The following is a 24,718-nucleotide window of genomic DNA, read 5'->3' as shown; positions in this document are numbered from 1 at the left end:
TATATTACGTTGTAGTATAAAGGACACTGTTAATTTTAATACATAGAGTGTGTGGGTGCCTGTGGATAATGTATATCTCTGGGCGAGGCTCCAAGCCTGTCTCTCACCTCCTGAGGGAAGGATATAAGAGCAGCGTGCAGCTGCTGGCTGTGCATGCGGTCATGGAGGGGAAAGTGCGTGTGTGAGTGCATGTTTGAGTGCATGTGTGTGTGAGTGTGAAGGGAGGGAGAGACCAGGAGACGGTCAGTGTGTGCGCGGACGTGAGTGAAGGTGGATCGTTGTTGTTGCTGGCTTACTCAGGCTTCAGTTGCTGCCTCCTCCTGCCTCCCCTCCTCCAGACAGCAGGTGAGGCTCCTCTATCCCTCTTCCCCTTCCCTTACGACCCCTTCCCTCTCCTCCCCCCTCTCTCTCTCACTCTCCGGTGTTTACTGTGTGTGTTTGCAGGTGTCATGATTGTCTTCTGTACTTCTGTCTATCTTACTCCCACCTCACAATCTCTGCCAGCATCCTCTCCTCCCCGCCATCCACTGCCAGCATCCCTGGACAATACTACCACCATCCCTGGACAATACTACCACCATCTCTGGACAATACTACCACCATCCCTGGACAATACTACCACCATCCATGTACAATACTACCACCATCCCTGGACAATACTACCACCATCCCTGGACACCACCACCATCCCTGGACACCACCACCACCATCCCTGGACACTCACCACCACCATCCCTGGACACCACCATCCCTGGACACCACCATCCCTGGACACCATCCCTGGACACCACCACCACCATCCCTAGACACCACCACCACCATCCCTGGACACCACCACCACCATCCCTGGACACCACCACCACCGGACAGTACTACCACCATCCCTGGACACCACCATTACTAGCATCTCTGGATTCCACCACTATTAGCATCCCTGGACACCAACACCGCCACCAATGTACAGTACTACCACCATCCCTGGACACCACCACCACTATCATCCCTGGACAACACCGACACTACCAGCATGGACACCACCACCCCCACCAACATCATCCTCGGACTCCATTAGAATCCCTGGACACCACCACCACCACCACTGTCATTTCTGGGCACCACCAAGAGCCCAACACCACTATCACCAGCATCCCTGGACACCACCACCACCAGCAGCCCTGGACACCACCACCACCACTGTCATTTCTGGACACTACCAAGAGCCCAACACCACTATCACCAGCATCCCTGGACACCACCACCACCAGCAGCCCTGGACACCACCACCATGAGCAGCCCTGAACACCACCACCAGCAGCAGCCCTGGACACCACCACCACCAGCAGCCCTGAACACCACCACCACCAGCAGCCCTGGACACCACCACCACCACCAGCCCTGAACACCACCACCACCAGCAGCCCTGGACACCACCACCACCAGCAGCCCTGAACACCACCACCAGCAGCAGCCCTGAACACCACCACCACCAGCAGCCCTGAACACCACCACCACCAGCAGCCTTGAACACCACCACCACCACCACCAGCCCTGGACACCACCACCAGCAGCCCTGAACACCACCACCACCAGCAGCCCTGAATACCACCACCACCAGCAGCCCTGAACACCACCACCACCAGCAGCCCTGAACACCACCACCACCAGCAGCCCTGGACACCAACACCACCAGCAGCCCTGAACACCACCACCACCAGCAGCCCTGAACACCACCACCACCACCAGGCAGCCCTGAACACCACCACCACCAGCAGCCCTGAACACCACTACCACCAGCAGCCCTGAACACCACCACCACCAGCAGCCCTGGACACCACCACCACCAGCAGCCCTGAACACCACCACCACCAGCAGCCCTGAACACCACCACCACCAGGCAGCCCTGAACACCACCACCACCAGCAGCCCTGAACACCACCACCACCAGCAGCCCTGAACACCACCACCACCAGCAGCCCTGAACACCACCACCACCAGCAGCCCTGAACACCACCACCACCACCAGCCCTGAACACCACCACCACCAGCAACCCACAACACCACCACCACCAGCAACCCACAACACCACCACCACCAGCAACCCACAACACCACCACCACCAGCAACCCACAACACCACCACCACCAGCAACCCACAACACCACCACCACCAGCAGCCCTGAACACCACCACCACCACCAGCAGCCCTGAACACCACCACCAGCAGCCCTGAACACCACCACCACCAGGCAGCCCTGGACACCACCACCACCAGCAGCCCTGAACACCACCACCACCAGCAGCCCTGAACACCACCACCACCAGGCAGCCCTGAACACCACCACCACCAGCAGGCCTGAACACCACCACCACCAGCAGCCCTGAATACCACCACCAGCAGCCCTGAACACCACCACCACCAGCAGCCCTGAACACCACCACCACCAGGCAGCCCTGAACACCACCACCACCAGCAGCCCTGAACACCACCACCACCAGCAGCCCTGAACACCACCACCACCAGCAGCCCTGAACACCACCACCACCACCAGCCCTGAACACCACCACCACCACCAGGCAGCCCTGAACACCACCACCACCAGCAACCCACAACACCACCACCACCACCAGCAACCCACAACACCACCACCACCAGCAGCCCTGGACACCACCACCACCAGCAGCCCTGAACACCACCACCAGCAGCAGCAGCCCTGAACACCACCACCACCACCAGCAGCCCTGAACACCACCACCAGCAGCCCTGAACACCACCACCACCAGGCAGCCCTGGACACCACCACCACCAGTAGCCCTGAACACCACCACCGCCAGCAGCCATGAACACCAACACCACCAGGCAGCCCTGAACACCACCACCACCACCAGCCCTGAACACCACCACCACCAGCAGCCCTGAACACCACCACCAGCAGCCCTGAACACCACCACCACCAGGCAGCCCTGGACACCACCACCACCAGCAGCCCTGAACACCACCACCACCAGCAGCCCTGAACACCACCACCACCAGGCAGCCCTGAACACCACCACCACCAGCAGCCCTGAACACCACCACCACCAGCAGCCCTGAATACCACCACCAGCAGCCCTGAACACCACCACCACCAGCAGGCCCTGAACACCACCACCACCAGGCAGCCCTGAACACCACCACCACCAGCAGCCCTGAACACCACCACCACCAGCAGCCCTGAACACCACCACCACCAGCAGCCCTGAACACCACCACCACCAGCAGCCCTGAACACCACCACCACCACCAGGCAGCCCTGAACACCACCACCAGCAGCCCTGAACACCACCACCACCAGCAACCCTGAACACCACCACCACCAGCAGCCCTGGACACCACCACCACCAGCAGCCCTGAACACCACCACCAGCAGCAGCAGCCCTGAACACCACCACCACCACCAGCAGCCCTGAACACCACCACCAGCAGCCCTGAACACCACCACCACCAGGCAGCCCTGGACACCACCACCAGCAGCAGCCCTGAACACCACCACCAGCAGCCCTGAACACCACCACCACCAGGCAGCCCTGGACACCACCACCACCAGTAGCCCTGAACACCACCACCACCAGCAGCCCTGAACACCAACACCCCCCGGCAGCCCTGAACACCACCACCACCAGCAACCCACAACACCACCACCACCAGCAACCCACAACACCACCACCAGCAACCCACAACACCACCACCACCAGCAACCCACAACACCACCACCACCAGCAACCCACAACACCACCACCACCAGCAACCCACAACACCACCACCACCACCAGCAACCCACAACACCACCACCACCAGCAACCCACAACACCACCACCACCAGCAGCCCTGAACACCACCACCAGCAGCCCTGAACACCACCACCAGCAGCCCTGAACACCACCACCTGCTTCATTTTCAACCAGCAATGCAATAAAGGATACCAAGCCACTGTGATCCTCTGTAGGACACGTGTTCTACACTAACAGTATCCTCCGAGGCAGCGAAACTGGATATCTGGAGAATGTACAGAGGACCTTCACTGTACATGAGTTCAGTGAAGCATCTTAATTACTTGGAACGATTGAAGTCCCTTGACCTGTATTCCTTGGAATGCAGGCGAGAAAGATACTTAATCATTTACACCTGGAAAATCCTTGAGGGACTTGTCCCAAATCTGCACACACAAATAACTCCCTATGAAAGCAAAAGATTCGGCAGGCAGTGCAACATCCCCCAATGACAGTCAAAGGTGCCATGAGTACACTAAGAGGCAACACAATAAAAGTTCGAGGCCCAAGACTCTTCATTTGCTTCCCATCACAAGGGGAATTTCCAATAGACTGTCCTCAAGACTCCTGGCTGTCTTCAAGACTCTTGGCTGTCTTCAAGACTCCTGGCTGTCTTCAAGACTCCTGGCTACCTTCAAGACCCCTGGCTACCTTCAAGACCCCTGGCTGTCTTCAAGACTCCTGGCTGTCTTCAAGACTCCTGGCTGTCTTCAAGACTCCTGGCTGCCTTCAAGACCCCTGGCTGTCTTCAAGACTCCTGGCTGTCTTCAAGACTCTTGGCTGTCTTCAAGACCCCTGGCTACCTTCAAGACCCCTGGCTGTCTTCAAGAATCCTATCTGCCTTCAAGACTCCTGGCTGTCTTCAAGACTCCTGGCTACCTTCAAAACCCCTGGAGGTTACCTGGAGGTTACCTGGAGTTTACCTGGAGGTTATTCCGGGGATCAACGCCCCTGCGGCCCGGTCCATGACCAGGCCTCCCGATGGATCAGGGCCTGATCAACTAGGCTGTTACTGCTGGCCGCACGCAGTCCAACGTACGAGCCACAGCCCGGCTGATCCGGCACTGACTTTAGGTATCTGTCCAGCTCTCTCTTGAAGGCAGCCAGGGGTTTATTGGCAATTCCCCTAATGCTTGATGGGAGGCTGTTAAACAGTTTTGGGCCCCGGACACTTATGGTGTTTTCCCTTAGTGTACCAATGGCACCCCTACTTTTTATTGGGGGCATTTTGCATCGCCTGCCCAGTCTTTTACTTTCGTAGGAGTTTACCTGGAGTTTACCTGGAGAGAGTTCCGGGGGTCAACGCCCCCGCGGCCCGGTCTGTGACCAGGCCTCCTGGTGGATCAGAGCCTGATCAACCAGGCTGTTGCTGCTGGCTGCACGCAAACCAACGTACGAGCCACAGCCCGGCTGATCCGGAACTGACTTTAGGTGCTTGTCCAGTGCCAGCTTGAAGACTGCCAGGGGTCTGTTGGTAATCCCCCTTATGTGTGCTGGGAGGCAGTTGAACAGTCTCGGGCCCCTGACACTTATTGTATGGTCTCTTAACGTGCTAGTGACACCCCTGATTTTCATTGGGGGGATGGTGCATCGTCTGCCAAGTCTTTTGCTTTCGTAGTGAGTGATTCTCGTGTGCAAGTTCGGTACTAGTCCCTCTAGGATTTTCCAGGTGTATATAATCATGTATCTCTCCCTCCTGCGTTCCAGGGAATACAGGTTTAGGAACCTCAAGCGCTCCCAATAATTGAGGTGTTTTATCTCCGTTATGCGTGCCGTGAAAGTTCTCTGTACATTTTCTAGGTCGGCAATTTCACCTGCCTTGAAAGGAGCTGTTAGTGTGCAGCAATATTCCAGCCTAGATAGAACAAGTGACCTGAAGAGTGTCATCATGGGCTTGGCCTCCCTAGTTTTGAAGGTTCTCATTATCCATCCTGTCATTTTTCTAGCAGATGCGATTGATACAATGTTATGGTCCTTGAAGGTGAGATCCTCCGACATGATCACTCCCAGGTCTTTGACGTTGGTGTTTCGCTCTATTTTGTGGCCAGAATTTGTTTTGTACTCTGATGAAGATTTAATTTCCTCATGTTTACCATATCTGAGTAATTGAAATTTCTCATCGTTGAACTTCATATTGTTTTCTGCAGCCCACTGAAAGATTTGGTTGATGTCCGCCTGGAGCTTTGCAGTGTCTGCAATGGAAGACACTGTCATGCAGATTCGGGTGTCATCTGCAAAGGAAGACACGGTGCTGTGGCTGACATCCTTGTCTATGTCGGATATGAGGATGAGGAACAAGATGGGAGCGAGTACTGTGCCTTGTGGAACAGAGCTTTTCACCGTAGCTGCCTCGGACTTTACTCTGTTGACGACTACTCTCTGTGTTCTGTTAGTGAGGAAATTATAGATCCATCGACCGACTTTTCCTGTTATTCCTTTAGCACGCATTTTGTGCGCTATTACGCCATGGTCACACTTGTCGAAGGCTTTTGCAAAGTCTGTATATATTACATCTGCATTCTTTTTGTCTTCTAGTGCATTTAGGACCTTGTCGTAGTGATCCAATAGTTGAGACAGACAAGAGCGACCTGTTCTAAACCCATGTTGCCCTGGGTTGTGTAACTGATGGGTTTCTAGATGGGTGGTGATCTTGCTTCTTAGGACCCTTTCAAAGATTTTTATGATATGGGATGTTAGTGCTATTGGTCTGTAGTTCTTTGCTGTTGCTTTACTGCCCCCTTTGTGGAGTGGGGCTAGGAGTGATTTCTGTGTGCAGATTTGGGACCATTCCTTCCAAGATTTTCCAAGTGTATATTATGATATATCTCTCCCTCCTGCGTTCCAACGAGTACAAGTCAAGTGCTTCCAAGCGTTCCCAGTAGTTAAGGTGCTTGACAGAATTTATACGTGCAGTAAAGGATCTCTGTACACTCTCTAGATCTGCGATTTCACCTGCTTTGAATGGAGATGTTAATGTACAGCAGTATTCCAGCCTAGAGAGAACAAGTGATTTGAAAAGGATCATCATGGGCTTGGCATCTCTTGTTTTGAAAGTTCTCATTATCCATCCTATCATTTTCTTTGCACGTGCGATTGTGGCACTGTTGTGATCCTTGAAAGTGAGATCCTCAGACATTACTACTCCCAGGTCCCTTACATTAGTTTTCCGCTCTATTGTATGGCCAGAGTCAGTAGTATACTCTGTTCTAGTTATTATCTCCTCCAGTTTTCCATAACGGAGTAGTTGGAATTTGTCCTCATTGAACATCATATTGTTTACCGTTGCCCATTGGAAAACTTTGTTTATATCTTCTTGGAGATTAACCGCGTCCTCAGCAGATGACAGTCTCATGCTGATCCTAGTATCATCCGCAAAGGATGATACGGTGCTGTGGTGTATATCTCTGTTTATGTCTGATATGAGGATAAGGAATAAGATGGGGGCGAGTACTGTGCCTTTTGGAACAGAGCTCTTCACTATGGCAGCCTCCGATTTAACTCTGTTGACCACTACTCTTTGTGTTCGATTTGTTAGGAAGTTGAAGATCCATCTCCCCACTTTCCCAGTTATTCCTTTAGCACGTATTTTATGGGGTATTACGCCATGATCGCATTTGTCAAATGCTTTTGCAAAGTCTGTGTATATTACATCTGCATTCTGATTTTCTTCCAGTGCATCCAAGGCCATGTCATAGTGATCCAGTAGTTGTGAGAGGCAGGAGCGACCTGCCCTGAACCCATGTTGCCCTGGATTGTGCAGATTTTGGGAATCCAGGTGATTTGCAATCCTGCTTCTTAGCACTCTTTCAAAGATTTTTATGATGTGGGACGTCAGAGCTATTGGTCTATAGTTCTTAGCTAATGCTTTGCTGCCACCTTTATGGAGTGGGGCTATATCCGTTGTTTTAAGTGACTGTGGAATTTCACCCATGTCCAAGCTCCTCCTCCATAGTGTACTTAGGGCACGCAAGAGGGGTTTCTTGCAGTTCTTAATGAAAACAGAGTTCCACGAGTCTGGGCCCGGGGCTGAGTGCATAGGCATGTTGTCAATGGCTTTTTCGAAATCTATCGGAGTTTACCTGGAGTTTACCTGGAGAGAGTTCCGGGGGTCAACGCCCCCGCGGCCCGGTCTGAGACCAGGCCTCCTGGTGGATCAGAGCCTGATCAACCAGGCTGTTGCTGCTGGCTGCACGCAAACCAACATACGAGCCACAGCCCGGCTGATCCGGAACTGACTTTAGGTGCTTGTCCAGTGCCAGCTTGAAGACTGCCAGGGGTCTGTTGGTAATCCCCCTTATGTGTGCTGGGAGGCAGTTGAACAGTCTCGGGCCCCTGACACTTATTGTATGGTCTCTTAACGTGCTAGTGACACCCCTGCTTTTCATTGGGGGGATGGTGCATCGTCTGCCAAGTCTTTTGCTTTCGTAGTGGGTGATTTTCGTGTGCAAGTTCGGTACTAGTCCCTCTAGGATTTTCCAGGTGTATATAATCATGTATCTCTCCCTCCTGCGTTCCAGGGAATACAGGTTTAGGAACCTCAAGCGCTCCCAATAATTGAGGTGTTTTATCTCCGTTATGCGCGCCGTGAAAATTCTCTGTACATTTTCTAGGTCGGCAATTTCACCTGCCTTGAAAGGTGCTGTTAGTGTGCAGCAATATTCCAGCCTAGATAGAACAAGTGACCTGAAGAGTGTCATCATGGGCTTGGCCTCCCTAGTTTTGAAGGTTCTCATTATCCATCCTGTCATTTTTCTAGCAGATGCGATTGATACAATGTTATGGTCCTTGAAGGTGAGATCCTCCGACATGATCACTCCCAGGTCTTTGACGTTGGTGTTTCGCTCTATTTTGTGGCCAGAATTTGTTTTGTACTCTGATGAAGATTTAATTTCCTCATGTTTACCATATCTGAGTAATTGAAATTTCTCATCGTTGAACTTCATATTGTTTTCTGCAGCCCACTGAAAGATTTGGTTGATGTCTGCCTGGAGCTTTGCAGTGTCTGCAATGGAAGACACTGTCATGCAGATTCGGGTGTCATCTGCAAAGGAAGACACGGTGCTGTGGCTGACATCCTTGTCTATGTCGGATATAAGGATGAGGAACAAGATGGGAGCGAGTACTGTGCCTTGTGGAACAGAGCTTTTCACCGTAGCTGCCTCGGACTTTACTCTGTTGACGACTACTCTCTGTGTTCTGTTAGTGAGGAAATTATAGATCCATCGACCGACTTTTCCTGTTATTCCTTTAGCACGCATTTTGTGCGCTATTACGCCATGGTCACACTTGTCGAAGGCTTTTGCAAAGTCTGTATATATTACATCTGCATTCTTTTTGTCTTCTAGTGCATTTAGGACCTTGTCATAGTGGTCCAATAGTTGAGACAGACAGGAGCGACCTGTTCTAAACCCATGTTGCCCTGGGTTGTGTAACTGATGGGTTTCTAGATGCGTGGTGATCTTGCTTCTTAGGACCCTTTCAAAGATTTTTATGATATGGGATGTTAGTGCTATTGGTCTGTAGTTCTTTGCTGTTGCTTTACTGCCCCCTTTGTGGAGTGGGGCTATGTCTGTTGTTTTTAGTAACTGTGGGACGACCCCCGTGTCCATGCTCCCTCTCCATAGGATGGAAAAGGCTCGTGATAGGGGCTTCTTGCAGTTCTTGATGAACACAGAGTTCCATGAGTCTGGCCCTGGGGCAGAGTGCATGGGCATGTCATTTATCGCCTGTTCGAAGTCATTTGGTGTCAGGATAACATCGGATAGGCTTGTGTTAATCAAATTTTGTGGCTCTCTCATAAAAAATTCATTTTGATCTCCGACTCTCAGTCTGGTTAGCGGCTTGCTAAAAACTGAGTCATATTGGGACTTGAGTAGCTCACTCATTTCCTTGTTGTCATCTGTGTAGGACCCATCTTGTTTAAGTAGGGGCCCAATACTGGACGTTGTTCTCGATTTTGATTTGGCATAGGAGAAGAAATACTTTGGGTTTCTTTCGATTTCATTTATGGCTTTTAGTTCTTCCCGCGATTCCTGACTCCTAAAGGATTCTTTTAGCTTAAGTTCGATGCTTGCTATTTCTCTGACCAGTGTCTCCCTACGCATTTCAGATATATTGACCTCTTTTAGCCGCTCTGTTATTCTTTTCCGTCGCCTGTAAAGGGAGCGCCTGTCTCTTTCTGTTTTACATCTACTCCTCCTTTTTCTTAGAGGAATAAGCCTTGTGCATACATCGAGTGCTACCGAGTTAATCTGTTCTAGGCATAAGTTGGGGTCTGTGTTGCTTAGTATATCTTCCCAGCTTATATCGGTTAGGACTTGGTTTACTTGGTCCCACTTTATGTTTTTGTTATTGAAGTTGAATTTGGTGAATGCTCCCTCGTGACTAATCTCATTATGTCGGTCTGGGGCTCCGCGCATACATGACTGGACCTCAATTATGTTGTGATCTGAGTATATTGTTTTTGATATGGTGAAGATGAGGTCTAGTGTATTCTCCAGTCTAGTAGGCTCTATTATTTGCTGGTTTAAATTGAATTTTGTGCAGAGATTTAAAAGCTCGCGTGAGTGTGAGTTTTCATCAGAGCTGCCTCCTGGTGTTATTACTGCAACAATATTATTTGCTATATTCCTCCATTTTAGGTGCCTTAAGTTGAAATCCCCCAGGAGCAAGATGTTGGGTGCAGGAGCTGGAAGGTTTTCCAGACAGTGGTCAATTTTTAACAGCTGTTCCTGGAATTGCTGGGATGTTGCATCCGAAGGCTTGTAGACTATCACAATGACTAGGTTTTGGTTCTCGACCTTTACTGCTAAAACTTCCACTACATCATTTGAGGCATTTAGCAGTTCTGTGCAAACAAGTGACTCTGCAATGTACAGGCCAACCCCCCCCTTTTGCCTGTTCACTCTGTCACATCTGTATAGGTTGTAACCTGGGATCCATATTTCATTGTCCAAGTGATCCTTTATGTGGGTCTCAGTGAAAGCCGCGAACATTGCCTTTGCCTCTGCAAGCAGTCCACGGATGAAAGGTATTTTGTTGTTTGTTGCTGGCTTTAGACCCTGTATATTTGCAAAGAAGAATGTTATCGGACTGGTGGTATTGTTGGTACTGGGGGGGGATTTTTTTTCCGGCATTAGTATCTGTATCTGTTGGTTTGGAGTGGAGGCCATCGACTGTGGTTCCACTCCAGGAATGACTGGATTTGGTGTACGATTTCTGCCATTTCCTGCCAGTTTTTTTTCCTTCCTGGCACTAAAAAACCTCTCCCTCTTGAGTGGCTGTGGCTACCCAGGTTTTCCCATGGCCTGGATGTTTTGTATCTTTTTGTCCCCTTTAGATGGTATGCCTGGCAATTTAAGTTATAGCACAGTCTTTCCTGTACTGAAGAGGTACACAGTTCAGGGTGAAAAAGCTTACAGGAAGGGAGTTTGCATTTTCCTGTTGTCATATGGGCATGGGCATGGTCATAGGGTAATGTCGGAAATCTGGCATACATTTATGGAGTTTTGAGGCTCATTCATGAAGAAATCATTTGGGTCGTCGATCCTCAGACCGATTAGTGGTTCACTAAACACAGAGTCGTACTGGGATTTCAATATTTCACTCATTTCCTTGTCATCTGTGTAAGTCCCATCCTGTCTGAGTAAGGGCCCGATACTAGATGTGGTATTTGCCTTGTTTTTGGCATATGAAAAGAAATATTATGAATTTCTTTCAATTTCACTAATAGCTTTAAGCTCCTCCTGCCTCTCCTGGTTCCTGTAAGAGTCATTTAGCTTAAGTTCGATAGTTTCCACTTCCCTGGTCAGCGCCTCCTTTCGTGTATCAGATGTTCTAGCACTCCTGAGGAGCTCAGTGACTCTTCGTCGTCTTCTGTAGAGGGAGCGTCTTTTTCTCTCCAGTTTACTCCTGCTCTTCTTCTTTCTTAGGGGAATATGCCTAGAACATGCTTCGGCTACCAGGAAGTTGATCCTTTCAAGGCACTGGTTTGGATCCATGTCATTTAAGACATCTTCCCAACATGTTTCGTTTAGGACATGGTTTACCTGGTCCCAGTTGATGTTCTTGTTGTTGAAGTTGTATTTTGTGAAGACACCTTCACAGGTACATGCATTCTGCTGATCAGGACCCCTATGCATGTACGTCTGGACTTCGATTAGGTTGTGATCGGAATTAGTTGTTTTTGATATTCTTATGTCTCTTATCAGGTCCTCATTATTTGTGAAGATAAGGTCAAGTGTGTTTTCTAGTCTTGTTGGCTCCACTATCTGCTGGGGCCTTCAAGACCCCTGGCAGTCTTCAAGACTCCTGGCTGTCTTCAAGACCCCTGGCTGCCTTCAAGACCCCTAGCTGTATTGAAGACCCCTGGCTGCTTCAAGACTTCTGGCTGTCTTCAGGACCCCTGGCTGTCTTCAAGACTCCTGGCTGTCTTCAAGACCCCTGGCTGCCTTCAAGACCCCTAGCTGTATTCAAGACCCCTGGCTGTCTTCAAGACTCCTGGTTACCTTCAAGACCCCTGGCTACCTTCAAGACCCCTGGCTGTCTTCAAGACTCCTGGCCGCCTTCAAGATCCCTGGCTGTCTTCAAGACCCCTGGCTGCCTTCAAGACCTCTTGCTGCCTTCAAGACCCCTAGCTGTATTCAAGACCCCTGACTGTATTCAAGACCCCTGGCTGCCTTCAAGACCCCTGGCTGCCTTCAAGACCCCTGGCTGCCTTCAAGACCCCTGGCTTTATTGAAGAGGGAACTGGACAGATACCCGAAGTCAGTACTTGACCAGCCGGGCTATGGTTCGTGCGCTGGATTGTGTGTTGCCAACAGTAACAGCCTTGTTAATCTGTCCCTGATCCACCAGGAGGCCTGGTTATGGACCGCGGGGGCGTTGACCCCCGGAACACCCGCCAGGTAGACCACCTGTTCAATAATTACCCACCACAAACTATCAATCTACAATACTCTCTCGCTGTCCCACAATCAACCCTCACCATCTGTCCTACAATCCACCATCACCACTACAACCTGTCCCACACTCATCTGCTACCACCTGTTGCGCAGTCAACTACCACCATCTATCCCACCCTCAACAACTATTAAATCTACCACAATCAACAACCTCGACACCACCTGTCCCGTAATCAACCACTATCACCACCACTACCACTATTCTAATTAAAAATAACCACCATCTGTGTGATAGGAACCACCAAACACAAAACGTACACCAAACACAGTGTATTTTACACAATTATGTTTGTACTTGACACTGTAACCACAATTCTGACCACACCACACCTACAGTCTACCATACAATCTACCTGTCTACTCGCATCTACCTCAACTCCTTCGTCTGATGCGCACTGCGTCATCATCCAGTTGATCATTGATCTATCAATTCAGTTGTGTACGCTTATATGGTAGTAGTAGTAATAATAATTGTAGTAGTAATAGTAATGAGTAGTAGTAATAGTAGTAGTATTATTATTAGTAGTAATAGTAGTTCCCAGTGTCCATTCATCAGCTGGTCTGTGATTAGAAGAATCCTTAACCGATTCATTCACAAAATACTTAATGAAGGGAACAGACACCAGCTGCATGATTGATCATCCACTCGACCTTATTTGACAGTGTGCGCGCACTCACCTAATTGTGGTTGCAGGGGTCGATTCACAGCTCCTGGGCCCGCCTCTTTACTGGTAGCTACTAGGTCCACTCTCTCCCTGCTCCATGAGCTTTATCATACCTCTTCTTAAAGCTGTGTATGGATCCTGCCTCCACTACATCACTCTCCAGACTGTTTCACTTCCTGACAACTCTGTGGCTGAAGAAATACTTCCCAACATCCCTGTGACTCATCTGAGTCTTCAACTTCCAGCTGTGACCCCTTGTTGCTGTGTCCCATCTCTGGAACATCCTGTGTGTATGTGTGTACTCACCTAATTGTACTTCAGCTTCAAATTGTGACCCCTTGTTTCTGTGTCCCATCTCTGGAACATCCTGTCTCTGTCCACCTTGTCTATTCGGCGCAGTATTTTGTATGTCGTTATCATGTCTCCCCTGACCCTCCTGTCCTCCAGTGTTGTCAGACCGATTTCCCTTAACCTTTCTTCATAGGACATTCCCCTTACCTCTGGAACTAGCCTTATTGCAAACCTTTGCACTTTCTCTAATTTCTTGACTTGTTTGACTAGGTTTGTGTTCCAAACTGGTGCTGCGTACTCCAGTATGGGCCTGACGTTGGAAATAAATGGTATAAAATACCGACACAAATGGAAATATAAGCACATATGCAGTATAATGTGATCCTTTATTGACAACGTTTCGCCCACACAGTGGGCTTTTTCAAGTCACAAACAGATCTACCTGGGGTGGAAGATATGCAAGTATTTATAGTCAGGTTCAGAATGCTGAGGTCAGGTGGAGAATGCTGCATCTAATGATGCACCGAGCAACCCCAGACCTGCCAGAATATACGGCCTGCCAAAAACTCACAAGCCTGGTATCCCACTGAGGCCCATATCCTCGGGAATAGGCAGTGCTCCCCACCAACTCTCAGGAATTCTCGCAAAATACCTCTCTAAACTCTTGGGCACTATCACTCCAGCACATCTCAAACACTCGGGTGATCTTCTCAATCGCATTGACAACATCAACATCAGGAACAAGAAACTTTCCAGTCTTGACGTAACTTCCCTATTCACCAAAGTACCTACTACACAAGCCATCGATCTCTTGCGCAGGAAAATTGACGATTCACTTGATCTTCCTATTCCAGCCAGCGATTTCATCGACCTTGTTGAACTATGTGTTGGCTTTACGTGTTTCTCTTTCTTCTTTCAGCAGACTTTTGGACTACCCATGGGTTCGCCACTCAATGCAGTCCTGGTGAACCCATACATGGAACATCTAGAAGCCGAGCGTTTCTCCACCATTATTCCTTCGTCTGTCACCTGGCTCCGTTATGTTGACGACATTCTCCTCATAACTCCCAGACACTTCAATGTTCAAGCTCTCCAAGACAAGCTCAACCAGGTCGAGCCTTTAATCCAGTTCACACTTGAAGAAGAAGTCGACAACACTCTTCCTTTCCTTGATGTTCTTCTCTGCAAAGCTGACCATGAACTTCGTTTTAAAGTCTATCGAAAACCCACCAACCAAAACGATCTTCTCCACTTCTACTCTCACCACGGCACCAAAACTAAACGTGGTGTAATTATAGGCTTCTTCCTGCGCACACTCAGAATCTGCAGCAATGAGTTTCTTGAGGAAGAATGCACTATAATTGAACAAGTATTTTCTAAACTCCACTATCCTCGTCACTTCATCAGAGACTGCAGACGACGGGCATTAAACATCAACAACACACCCAGAGAAGACACTGCCGAGAAGAGATACATAGTCCTCCCCACCAACTCCATTGCCAAACACGTTTCCAACATCTTTTCCAATATCTCATTCTAAGTATCTACCTCCACAACCACGACCATCAAGGACATTACCAGTGATAGACAGGACAAGCTTCCACCCTCTGCAGGGGTATACATAATCCCTTGTAATGACTGCAGCAAATTATACATGGGCAAAACATCAAGGGACCTCCAAACACGTATTTCAGAACACCAATACGCAAGCAGGTCTGACGATACAAGGAATGCCTGTGTACAACTCTGTAATTCACACAACCACTTGATAAACTACAGAAACTCAAGACTTATCGCCACAGAAGACAACACTCAATACCGAAGAATCCTGGAATCATCGCTTATCTCTATATCCGACAACTTCAACCAGAATAGTGGCTTCTATAACATAGCTGAACCACTTGCCAAGAAACTTCTCCATCGTTATCCCACATAAGAGCATAGGAATGGAAGAACACTGCAGAAGGTCTGCTCACAAACTTATCCAATCTCCCTTCCAAGCTACCCAAGATTTTAGACTCTATAACTCCACTCGGTACATCATCAGATGCAGCATTCTCCACCTGACCTCAGCATTCTGAACCTGACTATAAATACTTGCGTACCTTCCACCCCAGGTAGATCTGTTTGTGACTTGAAAAAGCCCACTGTGTGGGCGAAACGTTGTCAATAAAGGATCACATTATACTGCATATGTGTTTATATTTCCATGGGCCTGACGTACACAGTGTATAAAGTCTTGAACGATTCCTTACTGAGGTACTGGAATGCTATTCTCAGGTTTGACAAGCGCCCATATGCCGCAGCAGTTATCTGGTTAATATGTGCTTCTGGCGATGTACTCTGTATTATACTCACTCCTAGGTCTTTCTCCTTGGCCATTTAGCCTATACTCTCTTTGTAGACCTGTCTGGTCTGCGTTTGATTTAATTCTCCTCATTAACTTCAAGTCATCTGCAAACAGGGACACTTCTGAGTCTATCCCTTCCGTCATGTCATTCACATATACCAAGAATAGCACTGGTCCCAGGACTGACCCCTGTGGGAGCCCGCTTGTCACTGGTGCCCACTGTGATACCTCATCACGGACCATGACTCGCTGTTGCCTCCCTGTTAGGTATTCTCTGATCCATTGCAGTGCCCTTCCTGTTATACATGCCTGTTCCTCTAGCTTCTGTACTAATCTCTTGTGAGGAACTGTGTCGAAGGCCTTCTTGCAGTCCAAGAAAATGCATTCAACCCACCCCTCCCTCTCATTTCTTACTTCAGTTACCTTGTCATAAAACTCTAGTAGGTTTGTGATACAGGATTTGCCTTCCATGAATCCGTGCTGGCTGTCATTTATAATCTTGTTCCACTCCAGGTGCTCCACCACTCTCCTCCTGATAATCTTTTCCAAGACTTTGCATACTTTACATGTCAGTGACACTGGTCTATAATTTAGTGCTTCATTTCTGTCTCCCTTCCTAAAGATGGGGACTGCATTTGCCTTCGTCCATACTTCAGGTAGTTGCCCAGTTTCAAGGGAAGTGTTGAAGATTTTGGTTAGTGGCACACGTAGTGTCCCTGCTCCCTCTCTAACGACCCACGGAGAGATGTTGTCCGGTCCCACTGCCTTTGAGGTATCAAGGTCACTTAGGAGCTTCTCCACTTCCTCCTCAGTTGTGTGTAATTCATCCAACACTTGTTGGTATATCCCTTATTGCTGTACCCCACTGTTTTGTCTTCCCGTTGTCCCTTCAGCCTCCACTGTAAATACTTCCTGAAATCTCATGTTGAGCTCCTCACATACCTCCTGGTCGTTTCTTGTGAGCTCCCCACCTTTCCTCAGCCTGATTACCTGGTCCTTGACTGTTGTCTTCCTCCTGATGTGGCTGTAGAGTAGTTTCAGGTCAGACTTGACTTTCGATGCTATGTCATTTGCATACTGCCGCTGCGCCTCCCTGTCGTAGGGGCTCTTAAAAGGAGATATCGAGGGTTGAAGGTAGACACACTTGTTGGATGGTAACGATATATTGTCAGACTGTGGTAATGGGAGATGGAGCCCAGCCTTGCCGTGTTCTAGCCTGAATGTCTATGCGCCGACTGAGAGGGAGGCAGAGGTACGAACGTACATATGCGCATCCCGTGACGTCACACAGTCACAGGCCTAAAAGGGATCATCTATATAAACACATGGATGGTACTATGATATGCTATACAACACATATAAGGGGATTCAGCAACTATGCTGACAGCTCGGTCATGTTACGTATGTCGTCTCGACATACACTACTATCCTATAGGCTGAACAGGCAGGTGGTTCTGGGCTGATTCTATACAATAACAAATTCATATATAACTTAGAACTAATGGATGGTATCATAATGGATATTAACAAAATGAGTTTTACGTAATGGGTGTTAACGTAATCACTTTTAACGGGCCGCGGGGGCGTTGACCCCCGGAACTCTCTCCAGGTCTCCAGGTAATGCATTACAAACTATAAGAACAAATCATTGTACAATATGGATGGAATTGATCGATTGATCTGTATTCATGCACTCTACGGATTCTGAGGAAGAATAAATATATATATACAAGGTGAAATTAACAGCAAAGGCATCTGGTGTGCACTCAGATCATTACTGTCAAATTCTCAGAATATGGAGAAAACATGAATACAAAAAAAAAAAAAAAATTCTGAAAAACTAATCAGTTAATAACAAACAGTTGACAATTTACTTCATCTCGGACATCTGGTTATACAGACTATGTACATTTAAACCCAATTCTGCGAGGGTAAGATTTACATATGCAGAATGGTTATCATCTCTGGGAGGATCGAATTCCTCTGCAATGACTAACACATGCCTTGACTGAGGGAGATCTGAACGAGCATCTACAAAAGATGCTTGTGGGTTTCTCATTACTTGTCAAGTACTCAAGGAGTACCGACATTCAGGTTGATTATCTGACTTGAGCATTTGAGGTAGAGGGTACAGAGTCAAGAGGATTTTCAGCATCTGTCACATTAGTCTGGGTAGCAATATCATCAACATCGCATACTAATTTCATATGATCTAAATGCGATTCTTTGTACTTACCAGTACTAATTTCTCTAACCTTATACTTATTGCCAGAGATATGTTCTACAACTCGATAAGGGCCAACAAACTTTTGATCGAGCTTAGGCATTGCGGATGTTTTGTTGAAATTTATCAGCATTACTCTCGAACCTACTTTGACTTTTGATGGCTTAGCATGGCTATTTGTTACTCTAGTAAATTCTGCTGTTGATTTATGAAGTGTTTCACGGATTCTTCTAAAAACACTTTGAGCCATGCTTGTACGAGTTGCTACGAAATCATCAGGGTTGTAATTGGGTTTCGGAGTGGAATATAACAATTCATAGGGTAAAGCTTGTCTACACCATTCAATGCATAATGTGGAGTATCACCTATGGAAGCATTGTAAGCAGAATTTATGGCACATTGGACATCTGGTATGATTTCATCCCAAGTTTCACTATTGGGGTTGATAGTGGCTCTCAGGACATCAAGTACTTTCTTATTGGTTCATTCGGCTAACCCATTGCTGGCAGGATGATGAGGAACAATGGTGGATTTAGAGATCACAAATTTTCAAGAATCTCATTACAGAATTCACCTCCATTATCTGTTACTAAGGACTTAGGGGTGGTATGCCTGCAGATAATGCATTCTTTAAACGCTTTAGCTACTGTCTCAGCAGTCTTATCTGCAATAGGAACTAACTCACAATATCTTGTGAAATGGTCTACCATAACACACAGATGTTTGTTGCCTTGGAGGGAACATTTAAAATTGGTTAACAAGTCAAGGGCAACTCTTTCCCATGGTTCGCTAGTGGTTGGGTACACTTGGATTGGATTAGGACCATTGACATTTCCTTTATGTTGCATACAAACACTACATTTCTTAACATACTCTGAAATGAAGATTGAGACACTTATGCAGCATATGGGAATCTTTATTCAGGAAACGTTTCGCCATACAGTGGCTTCATCAGTCCAATACAAAGAGGAAGGCGTAAGGAGAGGAGGAGAATGAGGTAATCAGTCCCTCAACCTGGAGTCGATGTGTTCAGTCCATCAATCTTGTAGAAGATTGATGGACTGAACACATCGACTCCAGGTTGAGGGACTGATTACCTCATTCTCCTCCTCTCCTTACGCCTTCCTCTTTGTATTGGACTGATGAAGCCACTGTGTGGCGAAACGTTTCCTGAATAAAGATTCCCATATGCTGCATAAGTGTCTCAATCTTCAACTTGTCGGTTTTTCAAACCATTCATCACATACTCTGAAATGTCAGTTGCCATACGTGGCCAAAAGTATTTCATTCTGGCTTGTTTCACAGAACGATCCATACCAGGGTGTGCAACACCTGGTGCATCATGAACTAGCTGTAGAGCTACGTTCACTAGTGACTGTGGAATTACTAACTGGTACACTCTTCTACTTGGAGTACCCAACTCGGCTGTTCGATACAGTAATTCCTGGCTCATTACAAAGTCACTAATGGGTGCTGGTGGCTTCACAGTCAGAATAAGATCTTCCTGGAGCAGGAATCGAATCACACCAGACCACAAGGGATCTGTTCTTTGGGCATTTTTGACATCCTCAACAGTAAATGGAGGATCTGCAGTAACTACACTAACGTGTCGCGATAAAGCATCTGCGACTACATTTGAATTGCCAGGTAAATGTTCAAAAGTGGGATTGAACTCTTGGATAGTCAAGGTCCATCTGGCTAACCTTCCAGTAGGTTCTTTGTTCTGGAATAAAGGTATCAATGGTGCATGGTCTGTCAAGACATGAACAGGGTACTGGTAAATAATGTCTCGGAAGTGCTCTAAAGACCATACTATTCCTGAAGCTTCTTGCTCCGTTACTGTATAATTACGTTCAGCCTTTGTAAGGACTCGGCTAGCAAATGCAACTGCGTTGTACTTGCTATCAGTCTTCTGAGCTAGTATGGCACCTATGCCAAATGAACTAGCATCAGTTGTCAGATAGAAGGGCTTAGAAAAATCTGGAAATTTCAAAATTGGAGCAGATGTTAGCTTTTCTTTTAGAGTTTGGAATGCTCTTTCTTGACGGAAGGTCCAAATGAAAGGAGCATCTTTCTTAAGCAATTCAGTTAGAGGAGCTGCAATTGAAGAAAAATTTGGAATAAAAGATCTGTAGAAACCTGCTAGACCCACAAAGGATCTTACAGCATCAGCAGTTTTGGGAGTTGGAAAATTTAGTACTGCCATTACTTTACTTTGATCAGTCGTAACTCCTCTAGGAGTGACTACGTGACCCAGAAACTTAATTTCTGATCTGAAAAATTGACATTTCAACAGTTTGATCTTTAAATTGGCTTCTTCAAGCTTACCAAGTACTATATCAAGTCTTTTCAGGTGTGTATCCACATCTTTGGACATGACGATTACGTCGTCTAAGTACACCATAAGTGCTTTACCTATTAGACCTCTAAAGATGTTGGTCATGAGTCTAGAGAATGTGATAGGTGAGGATCGTAATCCAAAAGCCATTCGAAGGAAATGATAATGACCTGTGGGAGTAGAGAATGCAGTTAACTCTTGGCTGTCCTCGTGAAGAGGGACCTGCAAAAACCCTTGTAACAAGTCCAGGGTCAAGAAGACTTTGTTACCTCCAATGTTGCGTAAAAGATCACCTAGTACAGGAAGTGGGAAGCGATCTGGAATAGTTTTCGCATTTAACTTCCTAAAGTCAATCACCGGGCGCCAAGTGCCGTCCTTCTTAGGCACTAGGATCAAGGGCGCATTCCAGGGTGAATTGCTATGTGCAATTACTCCATCATCGAGCATCTGATTGATCAATTCCTCTGCGACAGCAACTTGTGAATGAGGCATTCTGTACGCAGGTATATAGATAGGTCTAGTACCAGGTTCAAGTGGAATACGATGGGACAGTAAGTTCGTTATACCCATCTTCTCACCTGGTAAGGCAATGGCTTTACGACGTTTGTTCAACAGAGTCAACAAACGCCTGACTTCGTCTGGGAAGTCATTGGGAGCTAAGTCTTTCTCCTCAACTGGTGGAATGGATTGATCCAGTGGAGTGGATGAGGTCCCCCCTGTTGAAATAGCACCGACCCACTGGTCAGGTGACACATCATCCTGTACTTGAACAGGGTAAGGATAGTGAACTAGGTCAACGAGATTGGTATTTGCTCTGAGACGAACACTGTGACCCGAAGTGTTAGCAAGGAATAAATGGATCTTACTCTCTTACAACGTGTAAGGAAGGTTCAACAAATAAACCCTTGACCTTGCAGGAATCACTGTCAACTAGGACGTTATCACCATCTGGAACATTAGGAACAACAACAGACACTCTAGTGAGAGCACTAGCCGCAACAGAGACGTCTTTCTGGAGACGGCATGTGACATCAACAAGAGATGGCATTACTAGTTTCAAGTAATCGTTTTCTGACAAGGCATCCCCTGTGGAGAAACTACTACTCAAACTAGCAGTCATTGCAGGGATAGGCTGTGCACTCAAGGCAGTCTGAATGTCCCTGGACACTTGAGGCAACGGAACAATATCTTGCATGTCTGAAGGTGTAGGTGGAACACAGATGGGAGTGACAGAGTTACCAGTGCCTGACCGCTTGGGTACGCTACTGGAGAATGCATTGGCTTGTAAGGACTTAATTCGTACATCATACTCTGCGGCAGTATGGCAGATTTCTGATACCTCATCCACTTCACTGGATCAATCTGTTCCACCAGTTGAGGAGAAAGACTTAGCTCCCACTGACTTCCCAGATGAAGTCAAGCGTTTGTTGACTCTGTTGAACAAACGTCGTAAAGCCATTGCCTTACCAGGTGAGAAGATGGGTATAACGAACTTATTGTCCCATCGTATTCCACTTGAACCTGGTACTAGACCTATCTACATACCTGCGTACAGAATGCCTCATTCACAAGTTGCTGTCGCAGAAGAATTGATCAATCAAATGCTTGATGATGGAGTTATTGCACCTAGCAATTCACCTTGGAATGCACCCTTGATCCTAGTACCTAAGAAGGATGGTACTTGGCACCCAGTAATTGACTTTAGGAAGTTAAACGCGAAAACTATTCCAGATCGTTTTCCACTCCCTGTTCTGGGTGATCTTTTACGTAACATCGGAGATAACAAAGTCTTTTCAACCCTGGATTTGTTACAAGGGTTTTGGCAAGTCCCTCTTCACGAGGACAGCCAAGAGCTAACTGCATTCTCCACTCCTACAGGTCATTATCACTTCCTCCGTATGGCGTTTGGATTACAATCCTCCCCTATCACGTTCTCAAGGCTCATGACTAATATCTTTAGAGGTCTCATAGGTAATGCACTTATGGTGTACTTAGATGACGTAATCGTCATGTCTAAAGACGTGGATACACACTTGAAAAGACTTGATGTAGTACTTGGTAAGCTTGAAGAAGCCAATTTAAAGATCAAACTGTCTAAATGTAAATTTTTCAGATCAGAAATTAAGTTTCTTGGTCACGTAGTCACTCCTAGAGGGGTTACGACTGACCCTCCATTTAGTGTTGAAGATGTAAAGAATGCTCAACAAAACAGATCCCATGTGGTCTGGTGTGATTCGATTCCTGCTCCAGGAAGATCTTATTCTGACTGTGAAGCCACCAGCACCCATCAGTGACTTTGTCATGAACCAAGAATTACTGTATCGAACAGCCGAGTTGGGTACTCCTAGCAGAAGAGTATACCAGTTAGTAATTCCATAGTCACTAGTGAATGTAGCCTTACAGCTAGTTCACGATGTACCAGGTGTTGCACACCCTGGTATGGATCGTTCTGTAAAACAAGCCAGATTGAAATACTTTTGGCCTCGTATGGCAACTGATATTTCTGAGTATGTTAAGAAATGTAGTGTCTGCATGCAACATAAAGGTAATGCTAATGGCCCTAATCCAATCCAAGCGTATCCAACTATTAGCGAACCGTGGGAAAGAGTTGCGCTAGATTTGTTAACTAATTTCCAATGTTCCCTCCAAGGCAACAAACATCTGTGTGTTATGGTAGACCATTTCACCAGATATTGTGAGTTAGTTCCTATTGCAGATAAGACTGCCGAGACAGTAGCTAAAGCGTTTAAAGAACGCATTATCTGCAGGCATACCACCCCTAAGTCCCTAGTAACAGATAATGGAGGTGAATTCTGTAATGAGATTCTTGAAAATTTGTGCACCTTGTACAAGATCTCTAAATCCACCATTGTTCCTCATCATCCTGCCAGCAATGGGTTAGCGGGACGAACCAATAAGAAAGTACTTGATGTCTTGAGAGCCACTATCAATCCCAACAGTGAAACTTGGGATGAAGTTATACCTGATGTGCAGTGTGCTATAAATTCTGCTTACAATGTTTCTATAGGTGACACTCCACATTATGCATTGTACGGTGTAGATAAATGGTTGCCTTATGAGTTGTTATATTCTAATCCGAAACCAAATTACAACCCTGATGATTTCATAGCAACTCGTACCAGGTTAGCTCAAAGTGTTTTTAGAAGAATCCGTGAAACACTTCATAAATCAACAGCAGAATTTACAAGAGTCGCAAACACTCGAGCAAAGCCATCCAAAATCAAAGTAGGTTCGAGGGTTATGCTGACTAACTTGAACAAAACGTCTGCAGTGCCAAAGCTTGATCAAAAGTTTGTTGGTCCTTATCGAGTAGTTGAACATATCACTGGTAATAAGTATAAGGTTAGAGAAATTAGTACTGGTCAGTATAAAGAATCGCATTTAGATCATATGAAGTTAGTATGTGATGATAATGATGTTCCAACCCAGACTAATGTGACAGACTCTGACAATCCTCCTGATCCTGTACTCTCTTCCTCTTATACTCAGTCAGACGATCAACCTGAATGTCGTTATTCCCTACGCACACGACAGGTATTGAGAAATCCTCAAGTATCATTTGTAACTTCCAATTCAGATTTGCCTCAAATACAGCATGAGTTAGCCAATGCAACAGAGTTTGATCCTCTCAGAGATGACACCCATTCTGCATATGTCAATCTTACCCTAGCAGAGTTGGGGTTAAATGTAAATAACCTGTATAGATGAATAATTACAGTATCAACTTATCAGTATTCAAGAATTTTTTTTTTGTGTTCACGTTCTCTCCGAATTCTGAGAGATAACAGTCTAGATTTGAGTGCCCCGAATCTGCCTTTCTGTTAAACACTCTTTCTTTGTATATATTCCTTCCTCAGAATCCGTAGATCACATGAATACAGATCGATCGATCAAATTTTTTTTTATCACTTCTATTGTGTAATCTCAACATTGAGTTTCATTCGATGAGTTTCATTTGATGAGTTTCATTCGATGAGTTTCATTTGATGAGTTTCATTCGATGAGTTGTGTTATATTATATCTTGTATTGCATTACAGTTTCAGTTACGTAAGCTTCCAT

General features: G+C 46.8%; 1 protein-coding gene across 1 annotated transcript in view; it reads left to right on the top strand.

Moving 5' to 3' along the window:
* The first annotated feature begins 252 nt into the window (after positions 1-252).
* The window catches only part of LOC128684470 (glutathione S-transferase 1-1), a 437,568-nt gene continuing 413,102 nt past the window's right edge, over positions 253-24,718 (top strand). The window contains exon 1 of the mRNA XM_070097829.1: positions 253-345. The gene's annotated coding sequence lies outside the window, so the exon portion shown is untranslated. The remainder of the gene's footprint in view (positions 346-24,718) is intronic.

Source organism: Cherax quadricarinatus, chromosome 4, assembly GCF_038502225.1.
Source record: "Cherax quadricarinatus isolate ZL_2023a chromosome 4, ASM3850222v1, whole genome shotgun sequence".
Classification (NCBI taxonomy): domain Eukaryota; kingdom Metazoa; phylum Arthropoda; class Malacostraca; order Decapoda; family Parastacidae; genus Cherax; species Cherax quadricarinatus.
The sequence above is the reverse complement of the archived record's forward strand: the minus strand, read 5'-3'. Positions and strand labels throughout refer to the sequence as shown.